The following is a 25,697-nucleotide window of genomic DNA, read 5'->3' on the forward strand; positions in this document are numbered from 1 at the left end:
GCTGGTTAAAGAAACCAAATCCCATGTGCCCTCCTTAATTAGCTGGCTCATGCTTTAGCTCATTGGATGTTTTATTTGGAGTTCTTTAGGGAACAACTGTCCTTCTCCCCTGAGTAAGGGTTCTTTCGTGTATTAAGACATGATTTTTTAAAGGGCATCTCCCAAGGGGTGTGAACAACATATGGTATTCACATATGGAGAATTCAGCTTTCCAAAGAGATTGGTTTTCATCACCAACCATCCTCTTACTTGATCAGATCGTTAGGGGGGCTGAACATGGGCTCTATTCATTCAGCTAGGGGAACACTCAGAGACCAGCCCAGACTGAACACAGCCTGTATTCCACTTAGAATAATGCTCCCCTGGGCTATTCCCAGTGTGGAATGAATCTTCACTGGCAACCCTCTTCCAGTGTCTTAATTTCACCAAGACATGCTCTGAAGGAACAAAGCAGCCTTACCTGGATTGCCAGGTATGAATAAGTAACAGGCCTATTGTAGTGGTTAAATCAGCTAATTGGCTCCTAGGTCCCTCTATCGAAAGTCTCTTTAATAAGCCTTACAGTTTTGCTCTGAGCATTATTAAACACAAATTAAAGCTTTTCTTCCTTCCTTCCTTCCTTCCTCTCTTTCTTTCTCTCTCTCTCTCTTTCTTTCTTTCCTTTTCTTTCTTTTGTTTTTAGAAAATCTGTAGTGCTTTATTTGATTTAGTAAGTAAATAGGGCACCTGGCTGGCTCAGCATGAGACTCTTGATCTCAAGGTTGTGAGTTCAAGCCCCATTTTGGGCATGGAGCCTACTTAGGAAAAAAAAAAAAAGGAAATAGAATTACTTCTTTCTGTAAAGGCGGTATTTTTTCCTACAAATTAGTTTTACTAAGATGTAATCTTCATGCAATAGAATTCACCCATTTTAAGTGTATAGTTTGATAAGTTTTGACAAACGTAGACAGTTCTGTAATCAGGACCCCAAACGAGACAGAGAACATTCATCCCCTGGTGCCAGTTTGCAGTCACTCCCTGCCCCGACCCCAAGCCCAGGCAACCACTGACCTGTTTTTTTCAACAGAGGCTTTAGACGTAGAAATTCTTTTTTCACTTAACAGCTAATTTCGTTAAGATTCATCAGTGTCTTTGCCTGTATTGGCGGTCTGCTCCTCCTTACTGGTGAGTAGTATTCCATTACATGGAATGGACCGGGGTTTTGTGATTTTTTTTTTTTAATATCACAATTTGTTTGCCCATTCATCAGGTGGTGGACATTTGGATCATTTCCAGTTTGGGGCTATTGTGAATAAAGCTACCATGAACATCTGAGTGTAAATCTTTGAGCGGACAGATATTTTCATCACATCTCTTGGGTAAATATCTAGCATTGAGATCGTTGGGATGTATGGTAAGTGCATTTTAACTTTATTTTTTTATTTTTTAATTTTTATTTATTTTTTCATGTTTACTTTTACTTTTGAGAGAGAGGGGCACAGAGAATCCGAAGCAGGCTTGGCATTCACCATGGGGCCTGCCATGGAGCTCAAATTCACGAACTGTGAGATCATGACCTGAGCCGAAGTCAGATGCTCAGCCAAGTGAGCCGTCCCAGGGCCCCTAACTTTATCTTTTAAAAAGTCCAGCCGTTTTTCAGAGTAGCAAGTGCTTCACATCGTTGCCAAAATTAGTATTGTCCTTCATTGAATTTTATCATTCTAGTGGTCTGTAGTGCCATCATGTTATGGTTTTAATTTGTGTTTCCCTAGTGAAGAATTATGTTGAGCATCTTCCCACGTGCTTATTTGCCACTTTTTTCATGGCAAAATGTCTGTTCTAACCTTTCTCCCACTTTTAATTGCACTGCTTAGTTTACTATTGAATTGTAAAATATACATTTTAAATACAAGTTTTTTTACAAGATGAATTTGGCAAATATTTTCCCTATGTGTGACTTGTTGTTGATTTTCTTAACAGTGTCTTTGGAAGAGCAAAAGCTTTTCATTTTGATGAAATCCAGTTTATTAATTTTTCTTTCTATGGTTAACGCTTTTGTGTCCTGCCTAAGAAAACATTGCCTAACCAAACACTGCAAAGATTTCCTCCCTTGTTTTCACCTAGCAATTTTATAATTTTAAAACATTTTTATGTTTATATCTATGATGCATTTCAGGTTAATTTTTATAAATGGCGTGAGGTAAAGGTCAAGTTCTTTTTTTATAAGTATATATTTTCAAGTTCACCCAGCACCCTTTAAGACTATCCTTTCTTGCATTGAACCTTGGCACTTGTGTTGAAGATCAACGACCATATACGTGTAGGTCTATTTTTTTTTTAATGTTTTTTTATTTATTTTTGAGACAGAGAGAGACAGAGCATGAGCAGGGGAGGGGCAGAGAGAGAGGGAGACACAGAATCCGAAGCAGGCTCCAGGCTCTGAGCTGTCAGCACAGAGCCTGACGCAGGGCTTGAACTCACAGACTGTGAGATCATGACCTGAGCTGAAGTCGGATGCTCAACCTACTGAGCCACCCAGTCGCCCCTGTGTAGGTCTATTTCTGCACTTGATCATCTATTCAACTGTTATCATTATGCAAATATTACACTGTATTGATTACTACAGGTGTATTATAGGTGTATTACTGCAGGTGTATTATAATATATAGGTGTATATATTCCTTAAAATCAAGAAGTGCCCGTCCTCCAACTTTGTTCTTCTTTTTCAAGTTCATGTTGGCTATTGTCAGTCCTTTACATTTACACATAAATTTGAGAATCATCTGATTATTTTCTACAAAAAAAGTTGCTGGGATTTTGATCAGGATTCCATTCAATCTACAGATAATTTGAGGGATAGTGGAATTTAACATTTTAAGAATATCGAATCTGCCGATCCCTGAATAGGTGTACATCTCCTAAGTAGGTCTTCTATTTTTTTTTAAGTTTATTTATTTTGAGAGAGAGAGAGCTCATGCATGTGAATGGGAGAGAGGCAAAGAGAACAAGAGAGAACCCCAAGCAGGCTCTACACCATCAGCGCAGAGCCCAATGCAGGACTTGAACTCATGAACCATGAGATCATGACCTGAGCCAAAATCAAGAGTCGAGCACTCAACCGACTGAGCCACCCAGGTGCCCCCTAAGTAGGTCTTCTTTAATTGTTTTATAGTTTTCAGTGGATGGGTCTTATTCTATTAAATTCATTCATAAGTATTTCATATTTTTGATGATACTTTAAATCATTGATTTAATTTTAACTTCCAATTTCCTTTGCTAAAATGTGGAAATATAGTTTATTTTTTATTATTCATCTTGTGTCCTAAAATCTTGCCAGTTCACTTATTAGTTCCAGTAGCTTTTTCATAGATTCCTTAGAATTTCCTATATAGAAAGTCATGTTGTTTGTGGCATTTTTACCACTTATTTGCCAACGTTTATACTACCTGTATTCCTTTTTTCTTGGTTTGTTAAACTAAGTAGGACATCCAGTATAATACTGAATAAAAGTAGTAGGAGTGGACATCTGTCTTAGTCCATTTGAGCTGCAGTACCAAAATACCATACACTGAATTGCTTATCAACACCAGAAATTTACTTCTCACAGTTCTGGAGGCTGGAAGTCTGGGTTCACAGTTTCAGCACGGTTGAGTTCCGGTGAGAACTTGCTTTTGGGTGGCAGATAGCTGACTTCTTGTATCCTCACGTGGTGGAAAAAAAAAAAAGAGGAAGCAAGATCTCATGACTCTTATAAGGACATTAGTCCCATGCATGAGAGCTCCACCCTCAGGGCCTCATCTGTTCCTAATTACCTCCCAAAGACATCACCTCTATATACCATCACGTTGGAGAGTAGAGTTTCAGTTTAAACATTCAATCCATAACAGTATCTTGCCTTGTTCACAGCCTCGTGGAGAAAGCATTCAGTCTTTCATCATTAAGTTAACGTTAGCTAAAATGTTTTGTAGATGTTCTTTATCAGGTTAAGGGAATTCCCTTCTTTTTGTAGCTTGCTGAAACTTGTCATAAATGGATGTTTAATTTTGTGAAATGCTGTTTCTGTATCTATTGAGATGCTATAACTTTTTTTCTTTCACTCTGTCAATGCAACGAATGATACTAAGTTTTGAATGTTAAACCAACCAGCCTTCCATTTCTAGATAAACTTCATACCGTAATGGTGTATTATCCTTTTGTATATGTTTCTTTTTTTTTTAAGATAACAAAATTAAAATTTTATTTGTTCATTTATAAGTATTTTAATTTCCAAGATAAATTTTTTTTCCAATATATGAAATTTATTGTCAAATTGGTTTCCATTGTATATGTTTCTTGATTCAATTTCCCAGTATTTAATTGAGGTTTTTGTGTCTCTTTAAGAGATATTGGTCTAGGGGCGCCTGGGTGGCTCAGTTGGTTAAGCGTCCGACTTCAGCTCAGGTCACGATCTCACGGTCCATGAGTTTGAGCCCTGCGTCCGGCTCTGGGCTGATGGCTCAGAGCCTGGAGCCTGCTTCCAATTCTGTGTCTCCCTCTCTCTCTGTCCCTCCCCCATTCATGCTGTCTCTCTCTGTCTCAAAAATAAATAAACGTTAAAAAAAAATTTTTTTAAGAGATATTGGTCTATAGTTTGTGCTTATAATAGTCTTGTCAGGCTCTGTTGCCAGGGTTTTGTTGGCCTCAGAAAAAAATCTGGAAGTGTCACCTTTCTCTTTTTTTCTGAAAGAGTATGTGTAAGATTGGTGTTATTTCTTCTTTAAATTTTTGATAGAATTCACAAGTGAAGGTTTTTAAAATTACAAATTCAATTTCTTTAGCAGTGTTATGTGGCTATAACGATGTTCTGTTTCTCCTTGTATCAGGTTTAAGTTAGGTTTTTCCAAGAAATTGTATGTTTCATCTAGGTTGTCAAATTTATTGGCATAAAGCCCATCATAATATTACCTTATTATTCTTTCTCAATGATTTGTAGTCATATCTCCTTTTTTATTCTTGATATTTGTAATTTGCCTCTTCTATTTTTTACTTTAATCAGTTCTTCTCAATTTTATTAATCTTTTCAGAAAATCAACTGTTTTAATGATCGGTTCTATGTATCCGCAAAATGACCTCCTAAGGCCCAAGGAGTCTTTTTTTTTTTTTTTTAACTTATTTGAGAGAGAGAGAGAACAGCTCGTGAGTAGGGGAGAAGGGCAGAGGGAGAGAGAGAATCTTAAGCAGGCTTCCCACCCAGCACAGAGCCAGACATGGGGCTCAATCCCACGACGCTGGGATCATGACCTGAGCCAAAATCAAGAGTCAGATCCTCAACCAACTGAACCATCCAGGTGCCCCAGGCCAAAGAGTCTTAAGACTGAAGAAATAGGCCAACGAGGCCAGCAGGATAAGAAATGGTTTATTAAGGGGTGCTATGGACAGAAGGACAGAAGCATGTCTTGGGCAGCCCCAAGACAAGAACCCCACATCCTGTAAGACCTGCTATCTCCAGAGCAGATCAAAGATGTTATGCTTCAGGGTGTACTGAAGGGTGTGGTTACACTAAAAGAAAGAATGTGGGTGGGGTAGGGGCTGTGCTCTGGAAGTGAGCATAAGTACAGAAAAGTTAAATCACTGTGTTGTAGAGCTGAAACTAAAGTAACATTGGTGTCGTGTCTAAATGTGGTGTCTCTCTCAATCAGATGGGGGCCCCCAAATGTGGGGTGACGATTGGGTGGAAGCCCACACACAGAGGGTGAAAGAATTCACCTGAGGCAAAACAAAGGAGATACAAGTTTATTGAATATACCACAAAGGAGCAGTGGGCAGAACAGCGAAGGAGAGCCTGTCTGCAACTAGGCAGCGGGTGGGGGGCTATTGTTGTTGTTTTTTAAACTTTATTCATTTTTGAGAGACAGAGAGAGACAGACCACCAGTGGTTGAAGGACAGAGACAGAGAGAGAGAGAGAGAGAGAGAGAGAGAGAGAGAGAGAATCCAAAGCAGGCTCCAGGCTCTGAGCTGTCAGCACAGAGCCCAACACAGGGCTCGAACCCACGAACCATAAGATCATGACCTGAGCCAAAGTCGGATGCTCAACCGACTGAGCCACCCAGGTGCCCCATGTGATTCCTGGATTTTGATGTCTGTGTCTTTCCCCAGGTTAGGAAAGTTTTCTGCTATGATTTGCTCACATAACCCTTCTACCCCAATTTCTCTCTCTTTCTCTTCTGGGACCTCTATTATTCTGATGTTGTTCCTTTTTAATGAGTCACTGATTTCTCTAATTGCTAAATCGTGCTCTTTTGCCTTAATCTCCCTCTTTTTTTTTCTGCTTCGTTATTCTCTATAAGTTTGTCCTCTATATCGCTGATTCTCTGTTCTGCCTTGTCCCTCCTTGCCACCACCGCATCCATTCGTGATTGCAGCTCAGTTATAATATTTTTTAATTTCATCTGGACTAGTTTTTACTTCTTTTATCTCTGAAGAAAGGGATTCTAATTTATTTTTGACTCCAGCTAGTATTCTTATTATCGTGGTTCTAAATTCTGGTTCAGACATCTTGCTTGTATCTGTGTTGGTTAAGTCCCTGACTGTCATTTCTTCCTGCTCTTTCTTTTGGGGTGAATTCCTTCGTTTCATCATTTTGAAGGGAGAAAAGGAATTAATGAGGTAGAAAAAGTTAAAATTAAAAAAAACTTAATTTTTTTAATTTTAATTTTTTTTAACTTTAACACACACACACACACACACACACAAATCGAATAAATGATGCTAGATCCTACGTGTGTTTTGGTCTGGGTGTTGAAAGTGGCTTGATAGATTAGAGAAAAAAAGGGGAAAGAAGAAAAAAAAAGGAAATTGTTTGAAAATTTGAAAAACTGAATACACTGAAGAAGACTAAAATGAAATGATGGAAGTAAACTAGAATTTGAAAAAATGTATACCAAAGTAAAAAATATAGAAAAAAATTGAAGAAAAATATTTTTAATAAAAATTAAAAGTAAAAATGAATTTTTTTCTTTCTGTATTCAAGAAAAAGAGAAAAAATGGAAAAAAGAGAAAAAAGAAAAAAAAGGAAATCGTTTGAAAATGTGAAAAAATGAATACACTGAAGTAGACAAATAAAATGATGGAAGTAAAATAGAATTTGAAAGTTTACACAAAAGTAAAAAATATGGAAAAAAAATAAAGAAAAATATTTTTAATAAAAATTGAAAATAAAAATGATTTTTTTCTCTTTCTGTATTCAAGAAAAAGAAAGGAAATGAAAAATAGAAAAAATAAAAAGAAAGAAGGAAAGGAAGAAGGAAGAAAAAAAGAAAGAAAGAAAGAAAGAAAGAAAGAAAGAAAGAAAGAAAAAATTGAATAGATGGACCTGCTAACAGACTGAAATACAACTAAAATTACATTGTTTTCCCCTAGAAGTCAGACTATGAAGCCCTTTATAGTCCATAAACTAAGCAGGTGGTGAGACTTCTGTTCTTGAAGAGCAAGGTTGGCCCAGTTGCGTGGGGCTTAGTGTAACAGCTCCATTCTCCACTAGATGGCACTGTTAGCCTAATGGGGTGGATTGTTGTGGCGCTTGTAGGTGTGTATGCACATGCAACGAAGCAATAAAAATGGCGTCACCCAGCTACCCAGTCTCTGGTATCGGAACTCTGTTCTCCCTAATCAGCAATCGTGCACCCATTCTTTGTCTTCAGCTTTCATCCACTCCCCAGTTTTACACTGTCTGTGACCAAGCCCCAGGTAGTACCTCTCTCCCGAGTTTTGTCTCAGATGCGACTGTTTTCCCCAGCCCCTTACTTCTGAGGGACTGCAGCTTTCACCCATTCTGTCCCTCTGTGGAGGGTCTCACCGAGCAATGGCTGAGTGCCGGCCACACCCAGGAATGTTCGAGGGACCGTGCTGCTGCCGATGCCCAGAGACTGCGGCCAGGTGCCAGCCCGCCCCAGAAAAAGTTCACGGGATCATGTAGCAGCAGCGTTTCAGGGATTATGGAAAATCACAACACACATCTGGCACCAGGCTTCACCCTTACCGACCTTGTCCCAGCACCAGTGAATGTGGCCATTCTCTGGGGTCTGCTAGGACCAGGTGGCCTCAGAGTCTCTACCAAATGTCCTTTCAGCAGTGGAACCACTTCTCCCTGTGTGGCCCGAGAACCTCCCAGACCCCACTCTGCTCCTGGGGATTTGCCCTTCCCAGTGGAGCACCACCAGGTATCGAGCTGTGGAGTTGCAGACTCCTGCTGTTCCCACTGTTTACAGTCTTAATGGAATTTAAACCCTCTCCTTTCTCCTTTCTCCCTTTTTAGTTCAGTCCCTGCGGCTGTTTCCAATTTTCCATTTTCTCTCCAGCTGCTTTTGGGGACGGGTGCTTTTCCCATATTCTCCCCACATCTCCATCCTCTCTCTGCATGCAAAAGGACCTCCCTGCCCTTCGCAGCTTCTCGCTCCCCAAATTCACCTCTCTGTGCCGCTTACCTGCTGAATTCTGTGGTTCAGGTTGTGCAGATTGTTGTGTTACTCCTCAGATCGGTTTTCTAGGTGTGCAGGATGGTTTAGTGTTGGTCTGGCTGTATTTCATGGACGAGAGACACACAAAAAACTTCCATGCTTTTCCACTATCTTGGCTCCCTCCCGGATTGTTTTCTTAATTTCTCTTTCTGTTGCATCATTAGTGATGTATAGAAATGCAGCAGATTTATGAATGTTGATTTTGTACCCTGGGACTTTACTGAATTAGTGTATCAAATTCTAGCCGTTTTTTGGTGGAGTTTTCAGGTTTTCTATGTAGAATATCATGTCATCTGCAAATAGTGAAGGTTTGATTTCTTCCTTGCCAATTTAGATGCCTTTTATTTCTTTTTGTTGTTCGATGGCTGTGGCTAGAACTTCCGGTACCATTAGAATAAAAGCAGTGAGAGTAGATATCCCTATCTTGTTCTTGACTATAGAGGAAAAGCTCTCCGTTTTCCCCTATTGAGAATATTAGCTCTAGGTTTCTCATAGATGGCCTTTATTATGTTGAGGTATGTTCTGTCTAAACCTACTTTGTTGAGGGTTTTTATCATGAATGGATGTTGCAGTTTATCAAATGCTTTTTGTTCTTCTATTGAAATGATCATATGGTTCTTATCCTTTCTTTCAATAATGTGATATATCATGTTGATTGATTTGTGAATATTGAACCACCCTTGTAATCCAGGAATAAATCCCCCTTGATTGTGGTGAATGATTTTTTAAATGTATCATTGGATTGGATATGGTTTGCTAGTATTTTGTTGAGGATTTTTATATCTATGTTCATCAGAGATATTGGCCTGTAGTTCTCTCTTGTTCTTTATCTGGTTTGGGTATCAGGGTAATGTTGGTCTCAAAATGAATTTGGAAGTTTTCCTTCCTTTCCTACTTCTTGGAATAATTTGATAATAATAAGTATGAATTCTTTAAATGTTTGATAGAATTCGCCTATGAAGCCATCTGGTCCTGGACTTCTGTTTCTTGGGAGTTTTTTGATTACTAATTCAACTTCTTTGCTGGTCATCAGTCTGCTCAAATTTTCTATTTCTTTATGTTTCAGTTTTGATCATTTATATGTTTCCAGGAATTTATTCCTTTCTTCTAGATTATCCAATTTGTTGGTATATAGTTTTACATAATATTTTCTTATAATTGTTTGTATTTCTGTGATGTTAGTTGTTATTTCTCCCCTCTCATTTGTGATTTTATTTATTTGGGTGCTCTCTTTTCTTTTTGAGAAGTCAGGCTAGAGGTTTATCAATTTTATTAATTTTTTTCAGAGAACCAGGTCCTGGTTTTATTGATCTGTTCTATTGGGTTTTTTTTTTTTAGTTTCTATAGTCATTTATTTCTGCTCTAATCCTAATTATTTTCTTCCTTCTGCTGGCTTTAGGCTTTGTTTGTTGTTCTTTTTAAAATTCCTTTCAGTGTAAGATTAGGCGGGTTTTTTTTGAGATTTTTCTTGCTTTTGAGTTGACCTATATTGCTATATACTTCCCTCTTAAAACCACTTTTGCTGCCATCCCAAAGGTTTTGGACCACTGTGTTTTCATTTCATTTTGTTTACATGTATCTTTTTACTTCTTCTTTGATTTCCTGGTTCACCTGTTGTTTAGTAGTATGTTATTAACCTCCATTATTTGTGGTCTTTCCAGATTTTTTCTTGTGGTGACTTCCACTTTCATAGCACTGTGGTCAGGAAAGGTGCATAGTCTGACTTCAGTTTTCCTTAATTTGTTGAGGCCTGTTTTGTGGCCTAATCCATGATCTGTTCTGAAGAATGTCCCATGTGCACTTGAAAAGAAAGTGTATTCTGCTGTTTTGAGATGAAATGTTCTGAATATATGTGTTATGTCCAGCTGGTCCAGGGGCACCTGGGTGGCTCAGTTGGTTACACGTCTGACTCTTGGTTTCAGCTCAGGTCATGATCTCACAGTTTGTGAATTCGAGCCCCATGTCAGGCTCTGCACTGACAGATGTGGAGCCTTCTTGGCATTCTCTGTCTCCCTCTCTCTCTGCCCCTCCTTTGCTTGCTCACTCTCTTTCTCAAAATACATACATACATACATACATACATATATACATACATACTTTTTAAAAATAAAAATAGGGGTGCCTGGGTGGCTCAGTTGGTTAAGCATCCAACTTCAGCTCAGGTCATGATCTCACCACTCATGAATTCGAGCACCACGTTAGGCTCTTTGCTAACAGCTTGGAGCCTGGACCCTGCTTCAAATTCTGTGTCTCCCTCTCTCTGTGTGCTCCTCCCCCCCCCCCCACTCTCTCTCTCTCTCTCTCTCTCAAAAATAAATAAACATTAAAAATTTCTTTAATTTATTTTGAAAATGTTTTTATTTACTTTTCAGAGATAGAGGGACAGAGCACTAGCTGGGGAGGGGCAGAGAGAGAGGGAGACACAGAATCCGAATCAGGCTCTAGGCTCTGAGCTGTCAACACAGAGCCCAACGCAGGGCTCGAACTCATGAACTGCAAGATTATGACCTGGGCCAAAGTCAGACACTCAACTGACTAAGCCACCCAGGTGCCCCAACATTAAAAAACATTCTTTTTAATAAATAAATAAACTTTATTCATTTATGAGAGACTGAGAAAGACAGAAGAGGAGCAAGAGAGGGGCAGAGAGAGAGGGAGACACAGAATCCGAGGCAGGCTCCAGGCTCTGAGCTGTCAGCACAGAGCCCGACGTGGGGCTTGAACCCACAGACTGGGAGATAGTGACCTGAGCCAAAGTCAGAAGCTCAACCAACTGAACCATCCAGGTGCCCCTGTCTTGCTGCTTTTAAGATTTTTTTTTCTTTATCATTACATTTTGCAGATTTAATTACAATATGTCTTGTTTTGGACCTGCTTTTGTTGATTCTGTTGGGAGTTCTCTGTGCCTTTTGGATCTGGCTGTCTGATTCCTTCCCCAGATTAGGGGCGTTTTCAGTTTTATTTCTTCACATAAATTTTCTGCACCCTTATTTCCTCTCTTATTCTCCTGGGACTCCTGTAATACAAATGGTACTATGTTTGAGGGAGTCACAGAGTTCCCTAAGTCTGTTCTCGTTTTGCATAATTCTTTTTTCTCTCTTTTGTTCAGCTTGATTACTTTCCATGAGTTTGTCTTCTAGGTCATTAATTCATTCCTCTGCTTCTTCCAGGCAGCTGTTCATGGCATCAAGTGTGTTTCTAATCTATTTATTGCACTCTGTTGATCTGATTCTTTTTTAGCTCTTTTATCTCTGTGGTAAAGGGTTTCACTGTCTTCCATTCTTTTCTCAAGTCTAGCAAGTATCCTTATAATTGTTTCCTTAAATTCTCCATCAGGCATGTTACTTACCCCAGTTTCACTTGGATCTCTGGCCGTGGCTTTGTCTCGTTCTTTTATTTGGGATGAATTCCTCTGTCTTCTCATTTTGTCTAAGTCTCTGCCTGCTTCTCTGTATTAGAAAAGCCAGTTATGTCTCCTGCTTCTGAAACTAATGGACTTACAAAGAAAAAGTTATGTAGTGTCCAGGATCTGGCTCTTCGGGGAGTATCTCCAGTATGTGCTGTGTCCACGCTGCTGATTTGGTGTTCTGTGTGCTCTTTCCTTTTTATTTTTGAATGTTTATTTATTTTTGAGAAAGAGAGAGACAGAGTGTGAGTGGGGGAGGGGCAGGGAGAGAGGGAGACACAGAATCCCAAGCAGCCTGACGCGGGGCTCAAACCCACGAATGGCGAGATCATGACCTGAGCCGAAGTCAGGCTTTCCCTGTGAAGCTCATTGACTTTTAAAACTCCAAACTTTAAGCCTCTGTGGTTACAAGAACTCACAAAATTCAGCCCCTCTCGTTTGCTAAGCCAATGACTATAGGGAAACGTTCTTGTGCATTTCCCTGTATGCCTCTCTCTCTCTCACCCTTCTCTGAGACCACATCTCCCTCCCTTCCACAGCAGCCAGGATCCATTTCTCCCCTAAACACATCTCTTGCACTCCCTACCTTCTTCGACGTGGCCTCTTTTCTCCCTTTAGTTGTGGAGTTTGTCCTGTCAGCCTTCAGATTGATTTATTGAGTGTTTAGGATGATCTGATAGTTACATAGTTGTATTTGAGGGACAATGTGAGCCTAGAATCCTCCTACTCCACCACCATCTTTCTGTCTGTCTCTATATCCATGATTTGTGTGTGTGTCTTTTTGTTCTATGATACAACAGATTTCAGAGAGGAGAGTTAAACTCTCCAAGTAGAATTGTAGACTCACCTACTTCCTTCTTTCAGTTTTTGCTTTGCTAGGTTTCAGGGAGCCTCGTAAGTGTGCATGCGTCCCCACCTCAGCCAGTGAGCCAAGGGAGCTACCGCGTGACCATTTCTGGCTACTCTGTCCTCTCCTGTCCCCTAGGACAGTGCCTCCTCGTTGGTTCCTTGTCCCACAAACTCCACCCTTCTCAGCTGCTCCAGAAGCCCGGTGTTCTTGACTTGAGCTCTGTGTTCTGCAGTCTGGAGAATGCCCACAGGCATAAATCAGAGCCAAACAAACGTGGAGCACACATCACTTATTTCCCTCCTTTCAAGGATTATAGCCCCCACCTATCTGTCATCTGTGCCTAAAAACAGCTGTTTCATAACTTTTTTTCAGCTTTAGAATCGTTTATGGTAGGAGGGAAAGAACAGAACTGGTTACTCCTTCAGTCTATAAGTTATGTAATAACACATACATGCTGTATATTATTACCGACAGAAGTTAATGTTATGTGTACATTTAGGTTTTTTTTTACTTATTAAACATAAAATCTTTTAATAGCAAAACTAGAACAAATTCAGGAGGAGGAAGATAAAGAAGAGTACAAAGCATAGCTTGCGCAGAAGCGTAAACCACACTTTCTATCCATAAATGTCTTTCCCAATATAAAAACCACTTTTCTCCCAACGGGATTTTTTAATCCCGCTATTTATGTAGTAACTTTTTCCCACACCCCATTACATTTGGTTTACATTTTGGAGTTCTACATAAGAATTTCATGTGAAAAATATTCACTACCAAAAATGGGAAGAAAGTTTTAAAATAACTTTTATGCACCAATCCAAAAAAGTAAAGAAGGCAATGTACCTCATGCCTGAAATAATGTTGTGTGAACCAGACTAACGCCATCTTAGACAAATTGGCCATGATGGCTGCTCTGTGACTTGAGGCCTCCTGGAGCACAAGCCCTGCCCTCCACATTCTTTCTTTTGTTTAACCACACACCCTTAAGTCCACCCTTGGGGCACAGCATCCTTGATCTGCTCTGGAGATAGCAGAGCAGATCTGCTGTTTTTTTCATTTTATTTTATTTTTTAATTTTTTAAAGTTTATTCATTTATTTTGAGAGAGAGAGAGAGTGAGCATGACTGGGGTAGGGGCAGAGAGAGAAGGAGAGAGAATTCCAATCAGGCTCTGTGCAGAGCCCAACTTGAGGCTCAACTCAACGAACCATAAGATCATGACCTGAACTGAAATCAAGAGTCTGTGCTTAACTGCCTAACCTACTGAGCCACCCAGGCACTCCTTTTTTTTTTTTTTTTTTTTTTTTAAGTGTATTCATTTATTTTGAGAGAGAGAGTTGCAGGAGGGGCAGAGAGAGAATGAGAGAGAGAATCCTAAGCAGCTTCTGCATCGTCAGAGCAAAGCCTGATGCAGGGCTCGAACCCAGGAACCGAGAGATCATGACCTGAGCAGAAATTAAGAGCAGGACTCTCAACAGCCTGAGCGCCACCCAGGTGCCCCTGGAGATAACAGTTCTTACGGGAGGTGAGTTTTGGGAAATTTATTCATCTTGCAAGTGCCAGAGACATGCTTCTGTCTGTAAGTCCCTTAATAAACCATTTTTTTGTGGGCCTTTTTCTTCAATCTTATGACTCCTTTGGCCTTTGGAGGTCATTTTGCATGTACCTTCCTTTCATGGAACAACTGTATAGGTAAGTTCAAAGTCTCCTGAGAATGACAGACCACACTGATCTGGTACAACATTAAAAAAATTTTTTTCTAGGGACGCCTGGGTGGCTCGGTCAGTTAAGCATCCGACTTCGGCTCAGGTCATGATCTCACGGTGGTGGTCTGTGAGTTCGAGCCCCGCGTCAGGCTCTGTGCTGACCGCTCAGAGCCTGGAGCCCGTTTCAGATTCTGTGTCTCCCTCTCTCTCTGCCCCTCCCCTGCTCATGCTCTGTCTCTCTCTGTCTCAAAAATAAATAAACGTTAAAAAAGATTTTTTTTTAAATTTTTTTCTAAAAATTAGCAAAGGAATAATGAAGAATGTCAAGAATACACCATAACCTTTGCAGAGGCTAACAAAATGTCACACCAGTATGGCACATATCTACAGAGCTAATTACAGTTCTCTAAAGCAGAAGGGATCCTTAACGGACTCAAAGGCCGTGAAATCAGAAGCATGGCATGTTTAGAGCAATGCAAGAGCCTCCATTATACACTAATTCAATCTCTTCACTTTACAGGTGAGTAAACTAAGCCACCACCTAATTAATAACGCAGCTGAGCTCAAGGTTGAGATTTCCCGCCTCCAAGTGCATTCCATTGTCCCTGACATCATGGCTGCTGCCATAGACTCAATATCAGTACAGGCCCCCGGGTGCATGTGATAAGACCTAAGAGAATCTAGAAGTCGCTGTGAAGAGGGAAAAATGAGTGTTTGGTCTGAGAACACTTTGTTCAAGTTCCCATGCCCTCTGCTATGGTCTGAACGTTTGTGTACCCAGGTGTCTGTGCAAATCCATATGTTAGCACCTATCCCCCCCCCCCCCCAGTGATGGTATTAGGAGGGGGTACCCTGGGAAGTGACTGGGTCCTGAGAGCAAAGCCCTTATGAATGGGACTAGAGAGAGAAAGGTTTTTCCCCTTCTGCCATGTGAAGTTACAAGTGAAAAGTTGGGAATCTAGGATGTGAGCTGTCACTAGACACGATCTGCTGGTGCCCTGATCTTGGACTTCCCAGCCTCCAGAGCTGTGAGAAGTAAATGCTTCTGGTGTATAAGCCACCCGGTCTGTGACAGACTGAGGCAGCTTATCTTCCTCGGCCAAGTTAATTCATCTGTAAAAAGAGGCCTCACTCAAGTGGCCATGTTGAGGATATTTTTAAATGTAATAACGCGTATGCGATCTCCAACACCATGTCGGCAACACAGTTGGCACAAAATGAAGGCCAGTATCCTCCCTTTTCTTAGTCACACTGGCATGCAAGTTGGATTCAAGGCCAAATAACCTCAACTAAAAAAATAATAATAATAACAAGCACCAATAGTTGAGAGACAATGAAATTCGTAAGCATTTTTGTTGGTGCACTTTGTTGGGACGAAGGCAGGCTGCAGCACAGAGGAATGCTGCGTGCCAGACCCCGCCCGGTTTCCAGCCTGCACATCCCTCCTACTGGCTCCCCACTCACATCCCAAGGGCAGGCGCGGTCTTCCTCCAGTTCCCAGGACCAATCTTGATCCGGGGCCAGATGTGCTCAGATGACTCCACCTCTATATCTGGCTGTCAGTCTAATTCTGACCTATTGCCCAAGTCTTGATGGCTGGATTTCTTGGTGCTTTCCTATTTGAGTCCCTGTCCCACTGACCTGATTTCTACTTTTCCCCGACCTCATTATCGTTCTGCTGTACACACCTGATAGGAAAGCCCTGACCTTGTCACGTTGGCTGCTCTTGCAAGCCAAAAATTACAATGGTTTCCTGGCACATAATGGTTTCCCAGAAGCCATGAGCTTGTTGCCGTGCCATCGTCTTGTCCTTAAATATGCCTAAATGATCCAAGGAAAGGGGCCTGGGTGGCTCAGTCAGTTAAGCATCCGACTTCAGCTCAGGTCATGATCTCACCACTCATGAGTTCAAGCTGCACATTGGACTCTGTGCTGACAGCTCAGAGCCTGGAGCCCGCTTTCGATTCTGTCTCCCCCCTCTCTGCCCCTCCCCCACTTGTGTGTGCAAGTGCACACAGTGTCTCTCTCTCTCTCTCTCTCTCTCTCTCAAAAACAAACATTAAAATAAATTTTTAAAAAATGATCCAAGGAAAGGGAGTGGTGATGGAACAGGTTCTTGCCTGCGAATTCTGAGAACTTAGAGACAGAACATGGTAAGAGTTGAGTCACCCCTGGTGATGTTCAGGAGAAAAGCCCATAAGCTCTTCCTGATTCTGAAGGACCCACCCTGTTGCTACCTTTCCTGAGACTTGGCTCTTTAGTTCTGCCTTCTCTTGAGAGCTTCTAGAATTCATCGAGTCTTTGCTTAAGTGATAGAAGATCCGTGTCTGGTGCTCACCTCCACATGAGCCTTATCCAGTACACGTCTCAACTGTTGACTATTTACCTGAACTCAGCGTGTCCTGCTGTGAGTCCAGGACCTCTCTTTCGATCGACGTGCCCACCCAGGCCAAGTCTTAAAGCATAAAAATACACACTGGTATTGGGGCGCCTAGGTGGCTCAGTCGGTTGAGCGTCTAACTTCGGCTCAGGTCATGATCTCACAGGTTATGAGTTCAAGCCCCGCGTCGGGCTCTGTGCTGATGGCCTGGAGCCTGTTTCAGATTCTGTGTCTCCCCCTTCTCTGCCCCCACCCCACTCATGCTCTGTCTCTCTCTCTCTCTCTCTCTCTCTCTCTCTCAATAATAAATAAACGTTTAAAAAAAATTTTTTTAAAATACACACTGGTATTTCACATTGAGATTTGCCCCAGCTTCTCCAGAGGATCATAGTTTTGGGAACTTACTCTAGTAATAGCAATTTCTTCAGTCGTATTCACTTATTCATGTACCCATCCATCCATTCAGCCCTGTATGCAACATCTACTGCACACAAGGCACTGTCAGTGGGTCCACGGTTATGAAAACACAGCAGATAGCATTTCCGGTTTTCAGCATCATAGACCAGTGAAGGTAACTGCCATACCAATAAATAAGGTCAGTACAAAGGCCCAAGAACTCTTATGGACGTACAAATATGGGCAATGAAAGCACTGAGTTAGGAGCAAATGGCTGTCTTCACAAAAGGGGTCAGGAAATCTTCACAGAGCAGCTAGTTTCAAATGAGTATTGGAGGGGCACCTGGGTGGCTTGGTCGGTTAAGCGGCCGACTTCGGCTCAGGTCATGATCTCACGGTCCGTGAGTTCAAGCCCCGCGTCGGGCTCTGTGCTGACAGCTCGGAGCCTGGAGCCTGTTTCAGATTCTGTGTCTCCCTCTCTCTGACCCTCCCCCGCTCATGCTCTGTCTCTCTCTGTCTCAAAAATAAATAAACATTAAAAAAAAATTTTTTTTTTTTAAATAAAAAAAAATAAAATGAGTATTGGAGAGGGTGCCTGGGTGGCTCAGGCAGTTGAGCACCCGACTTTGGCTCAGGTCATGATCTCACAGTTCATAGGTTCGGGCCCTGCATCAGGCTGTCCTGACAGCTCAGAGCCTGCAGCCTACTGTGGATTCTGTGTGTGTGTCTCTCTCTCTCTGCCACTCTCCCGCTTGTGTGCACCCCCGCCAAAGGTGAATAAATAAACATTTAAAAATAAAATGAGTGATATGTCCCGATTCGAGAGACCCCCCGAAAACAAACCACCAGAGTCCAGAGTCAAAGCCAAGCGGCAAGGGTCGTTTATTGCAGGTTCGAATCCGGTCCTCTGCGCACTCTTTGCCGGTGACGCTAAGAGGCCCCGAGCAAGGATCTTACAGCTTCTTTTATAGACAGGCACAAACAAGTTAGGGATTTTTTTGAGGTTACAGAGCTGTTATTGGTTGACATTTAAATTTGAACGCTCAGCAGAACTTGTTTGGTTCCTGCCTCACATACCTTTGTGTGGCTTGTAGTTGAGGGGACGAGACAGACTTGCTTTGAGATCAAATATTGGTTTCTTGTTGGAGACTGGAGTCTGTGCTGCTTCAGTTGTCAACTTGAATGAGGTAACAACTACAAAACCAAAGAACAACCCCCCCATGTCAGACTACGACCGGGCGCGCCCTGGCTGGTTTCGGGAACAGCGGGGGAGGGGAAAGATCTTTTCTTTGCAGTTGTGAGTACACCTGGTAATCTTTCTCTTAGCCTCTCAATGAGTATTGGAGAAAGAATGAGTTCACCAAGAGAAAAAGGGTAGTACTGCTTTAAGAAAACACTGTAAGAATGACATATTTGTTAACCATTTAACCCTGCAATCCCACTTCTGGGATTTATCCCACAGAAATATATGTACATGCAACAAATGACTTATGCATGAGATTAACAATTGCAGCATTGTTTGTAAGAATTTGAGATTATAAACAATCCACGTGTGGGGGCCCCTGGGTGGCTCAGTGTAAGTGTCCAACTTCGGCCCAGGTCATGGCCTCATGGTTTGTGAGTTCAAGCCCCACACTGGGCTCTCTGCTGTCAGCGCAGATCCCGCTTCAGATCTTCTGTCCCCCTCTCTCCCCGCCTCTCCCCTGCTTGTATGTGTGTGTGTGCACACGTGTGCTCTCTCTCTCTCAAAAATAAACATAACGATGGGGCGCCTGGGTGGCTCAGTCGGTTAAGCGTCCGACTTCGGCTCAGGTCATGATCTCACGGTCTGTGAGTTTGAGCCTCGCGTCGGGCTCTGTGCTGACAGCTCAGAGCCTGGAGCCCGTTTCGGATTCTGTGTCTCCCTCCCTCTCTGCCCCTCCCCTGTTCATGCTCTGTCTCTCTCTGTCTCAAAAATAAATAAACGTTAAAAAAATTTTTTTAAATAAATAAATAAACATAACAAAATCCACATGTACATTAATGAGCACAGTTTAAATAAATATGGCATCTTCACTTGGTGGAAGACTATGCAGCTGTAAAAAAGAATGAAGAAGGTCTCTCTGAAAGCTCTCTAATCTGAGACATCTTTAAGATATAGTGCTCAGTAAAAAAAGAATAGCAACATTTAGAACAATACTGTCTTTTTTTTTTTAAACTGGGGTAAAATAAGAATATACACTTATATTCACATTTATATGAAAAGGCTATACACATAATAGACATCGGATAAAAATGGTTACTATTGAGTACGGGGACAGTAGAAGGGGAGAGAGTGACACTTTTCGTTAAACACTTAAGTTCTTCAGGTTTTTTTTGACAGATACCTATTAAAAACGTGAGTAATTTTGCAAAGAATGTGTTGCAGGGAGACACTGAAGTTGGATACAGAGCTCAGAAGACTTTTTTTTAACTGCTCCATGAGTCAGAAACTTTCTAGCAAAAGAAAATCAGAAGAGACTATTTTGTTTCACCTCCCTCTTACGTGGGCAGTGATACTCTAAGAGCAATGACATAATATGAGAATAGGTGTGTGCAAAAACACAAACATGAGTGGAGACTTATGGCTGATGAGAGAGCGAAACATTGTTGGCAGAGAAGCCTTCCATCTAGATTCGGAAGCAGAATTTCGATTCCTTCTTATGTGGGTGTATTCATTCAATGTACACAACATTTCTTCTGCCTTATTCCTGAAAGGATGTGAAGGCTTTTCATTTAAAACCCTGGGAAAATAAAAACAAATATTATTGTGTATCCTAAAGTCATCTTCCAATTAAAAAATAATCCACTGAAATTTTAAGTTTTTTTAATGTTTATTTTTGAGAGAGAGACAGAGAGACAGAGTGAGGGGAGGGAGGGGCAGAGAGAGAGGGAGACACAGAATCCGAAGCAGGCTCCAGGCTCTGAGCTGTCAGCACAGAGCCAGACTCGGGGCTTGAATCCACGAACCCGTGAGATCATGACCTGAGCCGAAGTCAGATGCTTAACCAACTGAGCTACCCGGGTGCCCCAAAAGATGCTGTTTTTTAAAAAGAGAGGAAGGGAGACTGGGTGGCTCAAATTAAGCATCCAACTCTTGATTTGGGCTCGGGTCATGATCTCATGGTTTGTGGGTTCAGGCTCTGCATTGACAGCATGGAGTCTGCTTGGGACCCTCTCTCCCTCTCTCTGCCTCACAAACTGTAAGATCATGACCTGAGCCGAAGTCGGACGCTTAACCGACTGAGCCACCCAGGCACCCCAATCTAAATTTTGAGCTTTAGAAGACTCTTTCGTGGAGAGTGTAGGATACAAGGTGGAAAAGTCTCGATTTACTCCAGGCAATGGGCCAGTGAATGTCACCAGATGGGCTTTTTATATGTTTTTTCCATCCTTTCAAGCCTCAGTGCCCTCCTCTTCAAAAGGAGAACAATAATCCCCTCTTAGCCATTTCATGCCATCTGATTATTATAAAATTCATTCAGACGCTCAACTGAAAGAAGATGAAATTATATAAACTCAGTGTCTTTCAAATTAGAGTGTCCCCTAACATTTAGCGTTACCTGAGAGTTCAGTCCTAAGTTTAGAGAGAGTTCAGTCCTGGTTTCAAAAATTTGGCTTTCAGTTCATTAAGGATGACCAGATTTGGGGGGATTGGGTCATTCTACCAAAACTCAAGAGAATCTTGGTTGTCGTTGACAGCTGTTGTTTTTGTCTGCCCATTATTGCCTCCCTTTCTTCGGGAAATTATTCTTCTCCAGGCCAATTGCCAACTCAGATTTGGATTCTGCTGGAACTGTCAACTACAGTACCTAATATGTGGCCGCAGGGTAGCGTACATCTGGCCAAACATAACAGGTCATTCCTCTAGCCCCAGTTAGGGTTTCAAAGGAACGGGGACACTGTGGTTGGTGGGCATGTATTCCAAGCTGGATGAATCATCCTCCTGGGTGGTTGTTTTGGAGCTAGGTCAGAGGGAACCTTGCCTCTCAGATCACAAAAGCTGGAAAGATACAAATATGACAGACAGCAGCCATATAAACTATATGTGAATATTATAAACGTTTGTTTGTTTATTTATTTATTTATTTATTTATTTATTTGAGAGAGAAAGTGTGAGCAGGGGAGGGGCAAGGAGAGTGGGAGACACAGGATCCAAAGCAGGCTCTGCACTGACAGCCGAGAGCCCCACGCCGGGCTCGAACCCACAAGCTGCGAGATCGTGACCTGAGCTAAAGTCAGATGCTTAACCCACTGGGCCACCAGGAGCCCTGTGAATATTATAAAATTTGGAAAGCTACTCGATGCATTTTTAAAGTCATTTGGGTTGTTACCATTATGTATGATTAAAAAAATTTTAGTGCTGGGGTGCCTGGGTGGCACAGTCAGTTAAGGGTCCAACTCTTGAGCTAGGCTCAGATCATGATCTCCCGGTTTGTGAGTTCGAGCCCCAAATCAGGCTCTGTGCTGATGGCATGGAGCCTGCTTGGGATTCTATCTCCCCTTCTCTCTGACCCTCCCCCACTTGTGTGTACTCTCTTTCTCTCTCAAAGTACATAAACTTAAAAAAAGTTACTTTTTAAAATTTTTAGTGCTATGATTTTGCTTTTCAATTTAAAAAAAAAGAAAAAAACTTCATGGGGATGTATAAAAATATCAAACCACTATGATGTACACCTGAAACCAATAGGATATTGCTGTCAATTTTACTTCAATTAAACACACACACACACACACACACACACACACACACACACACACAAGATAACAAACAGGCCAATTAAACATTCGAGGTAGTTAAGTATACAGGACAACTTAGAGAATTTGGTACAGATTGGAGTGGGAAAGCCTTCATAGAAATAAAGAATTTTAGTTGTACCTTAAATGGATGAACAGAGGAAAATGGCGACCACATTTTGTGCAGAAAAGAGAGCTAGTAAGAAGACTGACCTGACAAGAGGAAGGAGTGGGTGTCAGTACAAGAGCAGTGGGCCAAAAAACATGAGTCGTATGTGAGAGTTTCAAGACTAAGGGAGGAGCAGGGCCAGCCCGGAGTTGAGGTAAGGGGGAGTACATAAGGAGCCTCCTCCAGCCTGAGGAGTAGAGGAGGCAGCAGGAGCAGGCCTGGCGTGAGGTGCCTACCCCAGACTCACGTGCACTAGACATAATTACGTTCCTAACTGCCTTGTGTCTATGGAAACAAACTCCGTGTATGCCCCTACACCCCACCTCCCCCCAGCAGCCCATCACCATGGCCTCAGCTGGTTAGAACAGAAATGGAGGTAGGACAGGGCCCTCTGAATGCCCACCAATGGCCTAGCATGGCCTGGTGCTCAGGGTTTTTCCCACACAGGGAGAATTGGGCCAATCCTCTCCTCTTTCTTTCTGCCTCTGGCATTTGCTTTCTCTCTCTCTGGAGAGCCAGAGAAAAGTTTCCTACATCTCCAGGGGCTGATGTGAAAAATTATGAAGTAGGCTGTAGGCCAGGCATAGTTCTCCAGAAAAAATAAGAGTTAACTTTGAATTTCAGATCAACAATAACAACAACCATTTTTTTTTTTTTTACTATGAGTATGTGCCAGGTAGTGCACGAGACATACTTACACTAAAACATCATTTGTTCATTATTTATAGCCGGAGGTCAAATGTAACTGGATGTTCTAGCTTTTTCACTTGCTAAATCTGGCAATCCTGTCAGGTATCCTTTAGCAGCATGTGAGTATGGAGTCTATGGAGTGTTAAAAACCAAAATTCAACTAAGTAAATTTAAAGATCCATTTGGCTTTTATTAGACAATGGATGAATAGGGCAGAAGGACGATCCAAAGAGTTGTACAGAACGGAAGGCTTTAGTAGGAAGAAGGGTGAAGCAAGGAAGTTATTAGCAAAAGTTGGAGCGCCTGGGTGGCTCAGTCGGTTAAGAGTCCGGTCACGATCTCACAGTTCGTGAGTTTGAGCCCCATGTGGGCTCTGTGCTGACAGCTCAGAGCCCGGAGCCGGCCTCCGATTCTGTGTCTCCCTCGCTCTCTGCCCCTCCCCTGCTCAAGCGCGGGAGCCCTCTCTCTCAAAAATAATAAGATAAACATAAAAAAAAAAGTGATTAGCAAAAGAAAAGAAAGGATTGTTTCAGGCAAGATAACCTTCCCTTACTGCGATGGGCAGAGGGGTCTTGAAGAAGACGCCTGTGACAGATCACCTCATTGTTACTGATCAGAAAATTCCTGACCGACCAGTTAAGTCTACATTTCTGGGGGAGGTTAAAACTACCATTAGATTAGGCATTCGGCCCGGGTTCGCTGACTTGGGGCCTTAGCCATTTGATGCTCGCGGTTTTCTTTTTAACAGGAGCAAAGCAGTGCGGATCTCTCTTTCTGCCCTAAGGAGACTCTGCCTCAATGCTGCTGGTGTGTGTCTTGTCCTCTCCCTGCTGGAGCCCCGCTAAGTCATGGAGAACACTTACTGTTCCTGCCTGGGAATCCCAGCTGCCCAGTCTTCCCTGACCGGACACCCGATGTACTATAAGTGAGCCATAGGGTTTCATCTCCATGGAGTCAGGCTGTAACTGTGCCGGACTTTATCCTCCTACACCCCAGGGAAAGCCTCCCAGACTAGGCCTTCAAAAGGAGGGAGTCTGATATAAATGCCCCCTCTCTCTGTCCTTCTTCAACCTCTCTCTAGCTAATGTAGTCTGTCTTTGAAGCCCCCAGTTGGGTGCCCCCATGCCCACCCATCCCTCAGGAAAACCCTGCCCTCCCCGTAGGAGGACATTCCTCCCCCTCGGACTTTTGTAGGGACTTGCAAACTTGAGCACCCGAGAGGCTGTGCTTTGCTTAGTCACAGCTGACCCTGGGAGGGCGAGGATCATCCCCAGTGTTTGATGTCTTTGGCATCCTTAGAAATGTCCCTAAAAAGCAATGCACACCTCTTTAAGGTGTGAAACAGGGTGCTGTCGAAAAAACCACCAGATGCCCAACAGAAGCAAGGCAAGATTTTATTCACGGCCTGGCCAAACCTGATATCCTGATCTTAAGGAGAAAAGTGCCGAGAATGGCCCCGAACAAAGGTAGCAGTGAGCTTATATGGATTTTAGCAAGTCAGAATACGTCATTATTTAGTTAACCAATTACAATTTACAACATTTCATGGTAGCCAATTATACTGTGACACACAGACGTTAGTTTTGGCGGGAACCTATCAATTTAAAGTTCTTTGTCCTAAGAGGGTTTAAAGTGACCAATCATAGTTAGACACCTAAGATACCATGGGGCAGTGAGTTCGTGACTTTTTACATGTTGGTCTTGCCTAGGCCAGATCTGGGTAGAAGGGGTGGGGGAGCGTTTTGCCACCTAAGTTATCCATTTAGCAAGCAGGCGAAGTTACAGAAGCCAGATAGGGTGGTTAGTAACATTCGATAACCCTAATAGGGAACTACATAAGCTTTTATCTCATTATTCATGAAAGGTGAGTTTAAGCCGAACTTACATACAATAAGCTTTCTGATATCTTATAAGTTGACCTATTACAAGGTGAGCAGTTTTTTCTCAACTACAATCACATACAAGGGAAGGATTATTCTTCCTGGAAATGGTACATATTTGACAAGTTGCAAAAGAGTAATTGTGTTGAGAAAGAATAGCTTCTGTCCCTTAGATCTAGCTCACATGACCAGAGGTGTAGATGGCTCTTTCCCATCCTCAGGGGTGGTGCCAGCTCTACTTAGATCCTTCTTTATTATAGGTAGAAGGTGAAAGTTTTCCCAACCATTTAGCAGTCTACAGAGGGAGGAGGTGAGAACTACGTGACAGAGAGGAGAGGAATGGAGGGGAGATGCACAGTGACAGTCAAAATGCCACAAGAGGGGCGCCTGGGTGGCTCAGTTGGTTGAGCGGCCGACTTTGGCTCAGGTCACTATCTCGCGGTCCGTGAGTTCGAGCCCCGCGTCGGGCTCTGTGCTGACAGCTCAGAGCCTGGAGCCTGCTTCACATTCTGGGTCTCCCTCCCTCTCTGCCCCTTCCCTGCTCATGCTGTGTCTCTCTCTGTCTCAAAAATAAATAACCATTAAAATGCCACAAGAGAAAATGTAGCGTTGATTCCTGGTATCAGATCCTATGTTTTGGACTTCCATAAAACCTCTACATATATTTTTTTTAATGTTCATTTTTAAGAGAGAGAGAGAGAGACAGAAGAGAGAGAGAGAAGAGAGGGAAAAGATGTTTTTGTCCAAGAGCAGGGCAGAATCTTCTATCAGAGAGTATTTCATTATCTGTTCCCACACTTCTAGACTTCAATCATTTTATACCATTTCCAGGATCTATCCTCCTTACATGAGTGAATGTGTCTCATAGAGGAAGTAGGGTTGTTGCATCCACACGACTCCCGAAACAGAATTCTATGGGCACCAGTGACAGTCACAACAAAATTTATTGCAATGAGAGGCAAGGCCAACTGATCGGGACCAACACTCTTGA

General features: G+C 42.3%; 1 long non-coding RNA gene across 1 annotated transcript; it reads left to right on the forward strand.

Moving 5' to 3' along the window:
• The first annotated feature begins 1,253 nt into the window (after window positions 1-1,253).
• LOC109247084 (uncharacterized) lies at window positions 1,254-24,926 on the forward strand. The gene is made up of 3 exons (XR_002071565.2): window positions 1,254-1,393; window positions 14,740-14,956; window positions 23,575-24,926. It is a non-coding gene; the product is annotated as an uncharacterized LOC109247084 (long non-coding RNA).
• The last annotated feature ends 771 nt before the right edge of the window (window positions 24,927-25,697 follow it).

Source organism: Panthera pardus, unplaced genomic scaffold (assembly GCF_024362965.1).
Source record: "Panthera pardus isolate Hobbes unplaced genomic scaffold, ASM2436296v1 HiC_scaffold_20, whole genome shotgun sequence".
NCBI lineage: Eukaryota > Metazoa > Chordata > Mammalia > Carnivora > Felidae > Panthera > Panthera pardus.